We start from the raw sequence: 7,583 nt of genomic DNA on the forward strand, positions 1-7,583 counted from the left end.
TAGGGATAGATTTCAAATAGCTCTGATATAGCAGGAACCACTAAATTATGAAATTGCTAAATTGGGAATTGTACTTCAACCCAGAACAAAAAATGTGCTTTGACGGACACTAAATAACTTTCCCAGCCACAACAGGACAGCGGTAACGAGAGATTTAGCGGGATATAAATTTGAGGCCTAGTATTTAGGCGCTGGGTGACCGGTATGGATTTAGTGACAGAATTAGACTGGGATATGGCCAAAAAATAACCACACTATTGCTGGTTAAATGCACTTGGTGACGGGCGCAGCTTGCCCCTGATGTAGTATATGGCCAAAAAATGAACAGACTATTGCTGGTTAAATGCACTTGGTGTCACAGCTTGACCAACCACACTACTGAGGGTTAAATGCACTTGGTGACGGGCGCAGCTTGCCCCTGATGTAGTATATGGCCAAAAAATGAACAGACTATTGCTGGTTAAATGCACTTGGTGTGACAGCTTCACCCTGATGTAGGCTTTAGCCAAAAAACAACCACACCATTGAGGGTTAAATGCACTTGGTGACAGGCGCAGCTTGCCCCTGATTTAGTATATGGCCAAAAAATGAACAGACTATTGCTGGTTAAATGCACTTGGTGTGACAGCTTCACCCTGATGTAGGCTTTAGCCAAAAAACAACCACACCATTGAGGGTTAAATGCACTTGGTGACAGGCGCAGCTTGCCCCTGATTTAGTATATGGCCAAAAAATGAACAGACTATTGCTGGTTAAATGCACTTGGTGTGACAGCTTCACCCTGATGTAGGCTTTAGCCAAAAAACAACCACACCATTGAGGGTTAAATGCACTTGGTCGCAGCTTGGATGCACTTGGTCGCAGCACCGCACAAGACACAAAATGGCCGCCGATCACCCCATAAAAAAGTGACTGACAAACGGTCTGGGCAGCCTAAAAACAGTGAGTGAGCATTTGAGTATCAGCAGCTCAATGATGCACAGCTGCAGATCGATCGATTAATCAAGTGAAGTCCTTTGGAGGAGTTAATCTGCCTAATCTCGCCCTACTGTCGCATCCGCAACCTCTCCCTACGCTAATCAGAGCAGAGTGACGGGCGGCGCTATGTGACTCCAGCTTAAATAGAGGCTGGGTCACATGGTGCTCTGGCCAATCACAGCCATGCCAATAGTAGGCATGGCTGTGACGGCCTCTTGGGGCAAGTAGTATGACGCTTGTTGATTGGCTGCTTTGCAGCCTTTCAAAAAGCGCCAAGAAAGCGTCACAAAAGCGCCAAGAAAGCGACGAACACCGAACCCGAACCCGGACTTTTACGAAAATGTCCGGGTTCGGGTCCGTGTCACGGACACCCCAAAATTCGGTACGAACCCGAACTATACAGTTCGAGTTCGCTCATCCCTAATAAGGAGCAAAAAAGGGAGAGGAAAAGAAAAGGAGAACAAAGAAGGAAGAAGAAAGGAGAGGAAAAAATATAAAAAAAAGGAAAAGAAGAAGTACAAATATAAAAGGAGAGAAAGAGGCGGAAAAAAAAAAGGGAGGAAAAGGAGGAGAAGAAAAAGAAGGGGAAAGGAAAGGAAAGGAAAGGAAAGAAAGAAGAAAAAGAAAAAAAAAAAAAAAAAAGGATATACAGGAACAGGGTATGGCTCCAAAAGCTAGTAGGCGCTCGGTTGACCTCTCCAGTCAGAAACTGGGGTCCAAAACTTTTGAAACAACAAAAATAGACCAGTTTCTGAGGTCTCCGAGGGTTAATACGAGGGGCGGACAAAAGGAACTTGTCACTAAAAAAAATGACGACTCAGAGGTGACTGAGATAGAACCACAAAAAGCCTCCAGATACCCCGAAGAGGAAGACGGTATAATGGGGGAAGTTATCCCTAATGACAACTCCTCTCCGTTAGAAGAAATACTGCTAGCGGTCAAACAAAATGGGGATTTAATACAGGCTGTTACAACCCAACTTGGGTTTATCCAAGTTGATGTGGGACTAATAAAAGATGATTTGTCAAAAATGCGAGACAATATTAACAACCTCGAGAGCTCCGTTGCCCTGATACAGAATGAATCCAAAAAAATAAACACTGAAGTCTCCACACTTAAACTAGAGTGTAACCTTCTGAAGAAAAAGGTGGTGGACCTTGAGGATAGGTCACGAAGATATAACGTGAGAATAATAGGGATTCCAGAGGGTGTGGAAGAGAAGAACTCAACCCAATTCATACAGAAGTTAATTTTTGAGAATTTTGGGAAAGATTCGTTTTCCCCTTTTTTTATGATAGAAAGAGCTCATCGGGTCCCAGGGGGTAAACCAATCCCAGGGAGACAACCTCGGACATTTCTTGCTAAGTTACTGGCCACAGGGGATAAAGATATTCTTTTGAGAAGGGCGAGGGAATGTTCACCGGTTGTATATAATGGTAACAGATTGGCCTTTTTTCCAGATTTCTCAAAAGACATACAAGAAAAGAGACGCACATTTATGACAATCAAAAAGAGGCTAAGAGAAAGGGATATTAAATATTCTCTTATGTTCCCAGCAAAATTGCGGATTATTTTTAATGACAAAATTCTATTTTTTGACACCTCGGAAGAAGCCGTGGATTGGCTTGAACGAAATAATCTATGATTTAATTGTTCTAGGATGTGGTGGGAACAATAATTGTTATAAGGGGCTTATACCCCTAAATTTCTTTTTCTCCGCTTCCTAATAGGGGTGGCCGAGTGGGGGGAGTGCGGGAGGGATGGTCATAGGAGAGAAATCTACTACAAATTGTGGTGGATTACCTGTACGGGGGGTTGGGGGGTGGGGGTTGGGGTTGGGCTGTGGTGCGCCAAATTATTATTATTATTTTATTTTTTTTCTTTTATTTTTCCTTTTTTCCCATTTAACCGCTGTTGATAATGTCGACTAGAATTATTGCCTGGAATATACGCGGTTTGGGGGATAGAGGAAAAAGACAAGCGGTTTTTGACTTGACTCAGGTCCACTTACCAGCAATAGTATGCTTGTTAGAGACCCATCTCACTGAAGAGACCTCTAGGGTGATCGACAGGGGATGGGCTGCGCACACGTATCATTCTACTTTCTCCAGCTACTCGAGAGGTGTTACTGTCTTGATACATAGACTTATTGATTTTGTTTGTGAGGCATCCTCTGTCGACCATCAGGGGAGATTTATCTTTTTATATTGTAGATTAAGGGGGAAGATATGTATTTTAGCCTTTGTCTATATTCCACCGCCATTTTCCTTTTCGGTTCTTAATTCTTTGGTATTATTTATGGATAAATGGCCAGAGTGTCCAACACTGATTATTGGTGATTTCAACTGTGTCATTGATCCTCTACGTGATAGGGTCTCTATGAGTGTCAGGAGTGATAGTCCGGTTCAGGGGTCTCCCCTGGCACGGTTTTGCCTGGAGGCTGGTTTTGAAGATGCTTGGGAATATCTAGGACAGGGGAAAAGGGCTTTTTCATGTTTTAGTAAAGCAGGTAAATCGATGTCTAGAATAGATCTTGCACTGATAAATAGTAAACATGTGAAACTGGTAAAGCGAATGAAATATGAAACGAGGTCAATATCGGATCACTCTCCGTTACTACTTGAACTCTGTTTATCTCAGGAAAGATACACACAAAAACCTCCTTTTAGACTAAATCCTTATTGGTTATCAGTTATAAAGACACATGAAATAATCCAAAATGAAATTGGCCGATTTTGGGATAATAACTATGGCTCAGCAAAAATTCAAGTGGTATGGGATACTTTCAAGGCGTATATGAGGGGATTGATGATTAGTAACATCGCGAACCTCAGAAAGGAGTACGGGAAAAAACAGAAAAATCTAGAAGAACGTGCATCACTGGCGACAGAATCCTTCTATATGAATAAGACGGAGGAGAATAGGGAAAATATGCAAAGAGCCACACAAATATATTCTAATTTTTTATTGGACAAGGCCCAACATAGCCTTTTTTTTAAAGGACAAAAATACTTTACGGAGTCAGGGCGACCTGGTAAATTTTTGTCCAGAGTAATCTCAAGTCAACAATCCAAAAAATATATAGATAGGGTTCGACTGACTGATGGTAGGATGGTCACTAGACAGGGTCCAGTAGAGAGGGCCTTTGTGGACTATTTCCTTGATTTGTATAAAGCTGAATCCAAGACCACAGATGATAAGATGGATTCCTATCTTGACGGGATCGTCTTTCCAACTATTACTGAGGCGCAAAAGAAAGCACTTGAACTAGAGGTCTCAATTCAGGAACTTGAGGGAGCTATTAAATTATGCTCAGCCAATTCCACTCCTGGTTCAGATGGACTCCCATATGAATTCTATAGTAAATATGGGGACTGTATTCTCCCTAGACTGTTGGAAGTCTTTTCTGAATCAATGGAGGATGGGAAGTTGCCAGATTCAATGATGGAAGCCGTAATAACATTAATTCCAAAAAAAGGCAAGGACCCTTTAGATCTAGAATCTTATAGACCAATCTCACTACTTAATGCAGATGTAAAGCTTCTTGCGAGGGTTCTGGCTACAAGGCTTTCTAGGGTCATTTCCTCTATTGTCCATCCGGATCAGAGTGGTTTTATTCAAAACAAGGGCACACATCATAATTTGCATCGGCTCTTTTCTAATATTCAGGCCCCTGGGGGGACCGCTCGCTCCATCCTGTCATTGGATGCCTCCAAGGCCTTTGACAGGGTGGAGTGGCGCTTCCTCTGGAAGGTCCTGGCAAGGATGGGCTTTGGGGAAAAGTTTATAGGTACTCTCAAGTTATTGTATAGATCTCCAAGGGCAAAATTGAGTCTTAATGGAATCCTGAGTAGTAGTATTGATTTAAATAGAGGCACGCGGCAGGGCTGTCCACTACCCCCCTTGTTATTCGATATTTATATCGAACCCCTTGCGATGGCCATCAGGTAGGACGATCAGGTTAAAGGATTTGGTACGCTAGGATCACAAGACCGTATCTCCTTATATGCGGACGATGTTCTTTTTTTTATAGACCATATGGAAATTACTCTTCCTAGGATTATTCAAATGGTTAAAGCATTTGGTGAGGTGTCCGGTTTTCTTATAAACTGGGCCAAGACCAGTTTGATGCCAATAGACCCCCTGCCACAGAAAGAGGTTCTTGTGACACAGTTGGACATTGTTGACACTTTTCAATACTTGGGTTTGACTATATCACCCCGGGTTGAAAATTTTGTACAACTTAATTTGATCCCCATAATGGTAAGGATTAGAGCTAAAATAGGGATCTGGCTGAGACTTCCCCTATCCAGAGCTGACCGAGTTTCAATGGTTAAAATGGTGATATTACCACAATTTCTTTATGTACTCAGGAATACACCTATTTGGATACAAGATAAGTATTTTAAACTCATGGAAAGAATAATTAATGATTTAATATGGGGAAGAAAGCGAGTTCGAATAAAGTTGGAATATCTGTATAAATCAGTGGAGTACGGGGGCTTAAATCTCCCTTACTTTAAAGGGTATTTTATTGCAGCCCAGTTATTGATGTGCTATGAATCAGAGAACAGCGCACTGCTGGGGAAGTTGGTAAACAGTCACGCTCACAATAATATATTTACCCTGTTGGAATCCGGGCTATTGAAGAGCTATGAGCGAGGCTACAGAGAGACTATAAAACTACTCCTGAAAGTGTGGGCTATAACTAGGACATGGTTGAAGGTTAACGGTTCACTTACATTTACGCCTCTTTGGCATAATGTGTATTTACAAAGGCTAAATGATATTGCAGCCGACACATTTTGGCAGAAGAATAAAATTTTGTATATTTCACAGGTAGTTAAGGATAGAGATATTAAACCATTTATAGAGATGACACATAATATAGAAAACCTTTCATGGTTTAGGTATTTTCAATTGCGCTCAGTACTATCCAGTCTGGACGATAAACTGGTGTTGGATATAGATAATTCATCTTTTTTGAATGATTGGGTAGGGGGTACATTGTCTAGAATAAAGATTTCAAATATATAAAGTTACTACTTAAGGCACGGTTTAGTGATACACAGTCACCAGGACAAAGATCGTGGGAGGTGGATTGTCCGATTTTACAATTAGAAGGGTGGGAGAATATTTTTGGGAACTTAGGCTCACTATCCCAGAACTTCAACCATGTTTTAGTACAATTTTATATTTGCCATAGATTATATATCACTCCTTTATGGATGAATAAATGTGGATTAAGAGACACGTCTAACTGCCCTAAATGCGACACTCCAGGAGCGGATTATCTTCATATGATATGGACTTGTCCAGAACTCATAAACTATTGGAATACTATAAATAATTGTATTATGTATAAACTAAAAATACGAATCCCTTTTGAATTACAAGTATTCATGCTTAATGATCTTTCCAAAATAAATAATCATAAGTATCAAAAGTTCCTCCTGAGTAGGATACTGATGTTGGCCAGAGTGTTGGTCAGTCGGACCTGGTTCGCTCGATATACTCCAGATATAAATACATGGATAAATCTAATTGATAAGGTAAAAAATTATGAGAAAATCATGTATAAACAGAGGGAAGCTGAGGAGAAGTGGACTAAGATATGGGGTGGTTGGAGGACTTGATTAGTTGTGATAAATTTTTTCCTCTTTTTTTTTTTGACGCACCACAGGTAGGGGGAGAGGGGAGGGGTTAGGGAATTGGGGTTGGGGGGAATTGCATCCTTTTTTCTATTTGTAATGTTTTGATATATTAATTAATAAAGATAATCAATTTTTAAAAAAAAATAGTTTAGGATCCCAGATGACTATCTACACTATTGTCCCCTCTCCGCAGTTCCTAGTTTAAACACTATTCCAACCTGCAAGCCTTCATCTCACCCAAGGACAGCTGCACCTTCCCAATTGAGGTGTAGCCCATCCCTACGATAAAGCCTGTAACCGACAGAAAAGTTGTCCCAGTTCTCCAGGAATCAATACCCCTCCTTCCTACACCAGCTCTTAAGCCACTTGTTAATCTCCCGCCGCTTCTCTGGTGTGGCCCGTGATACAGGTAGACTTTCATAAAATACTACCTTTGTGGTCCTTGCTCTGAGCTTGCGCCCTAAGTCCCTTAAATCATTTTTAAGGACGCTCCACCTGCCTCTAACTTTGTCATTGGACCATGACCATTGGGTCTTCGCCAGCCCCTCCCAGTAATATGTCAACCCAATCCTCGATATGTCAAACTCAAGTGCCAGGACAACTCACCATTTGACAATCTCAGGTCTTTGTGACAGATTGACCTATCTGTACAATGTAACAAAAGTCCAGCTCACCAAATCCTCTGTGTGCACGGATCAGCCGAGGCAGGGCTCCATTCAACAGCTTACAAAACAAACAACAATACAAAGCAGTGGCACTTAAGCGCCACTGCTTTGTATTGTTTCTACGCTGGAATAAAGACTGCTGGAATTTCATTTTCCGGTGCTGGATTTTCTTCTTTTGTGACCTATCTGTACCCATAAAAATAGAGTCTCCTACTACCAGGACCTGTCTAGTCTGCCCTGCTCTCCTGGTCCCCTGCTTACTGGAGCTGACATTCCCCTGACTGGC

Source organism: Bufo gargarizans, chromosome 8 (genome assembly GCF_014858855.1).
Source record: "Bufo gargarizans isolate SCDJY-AF-19 chromosome 8, ASM1485885v1, whole genome shotgun sequence".
NCBI classification, from domain to species: domain Eukaryota; kingdom Metazoa; phylum Chordata; class Amphibia; order Anura; family Bufonidae; genus Bufo; species Bufo gargarizans.